The following is a 447-nucleotide window of genomic DNA, read 5'->3' as shown; positions in this document are numbered from 1 at the left end:
CCCCCCAATTCTTCCTCCTGGCCAACCAGGCGCCCTTGACGACAGTCGTGTGTGACTATGAGCTCAAATGTGTGTGTGTGGGGAGGAGGGGGTGAGTGGGGGGAGGGAGAGACAGAGAGGGTGGGGAGGAGGGGGGGAGGGAGAGACAGAGAGGGTGGGGAGGAGGGGGGGAGGGAGAGTCAGAAAGGGTGGGGAGGAGGGGGGGAGGGAGAGAGAGAGGAGGGGGAGGAGGGGGGGAGGGAGAGTCAGAAAGGGTGGGGAGGAGGGGGGGAGGGAGAGAGAGAGGAGGGGGGAGGGAGAGACAGAGGGTGGGGAGGAGGGGGGGAGGGAGGGAGGGAGGAGGGGGGAGGGAGGGAGGGAGGAGGGAGGGAGTAGGGGGGGAGGGAGAGACAGAGGGTGGGGAGGAGAGGGGGGGGAGAGAGAGAGGGTGGGGATGAGGGGGGGAGG

The sequence above is a fragment of the Osmerus eperlanus genome, chromosome 4 (genome assembly GCF_963692335.1).
Source record: "Osmerus eperlanus chromosome 4, fOsmEpe2.1, whole genome shotgun sequence".
Taxonomy (NCBI): domain Eukaryota; kingdom Metazoa; phylum Chordata; class Actinopteri; order Osmeriformes; family Osmeridae; genus Osmerus; species Osmerus eperlanus.
This window is presented reverse-complemented; position numbering follows the sequence as displayed.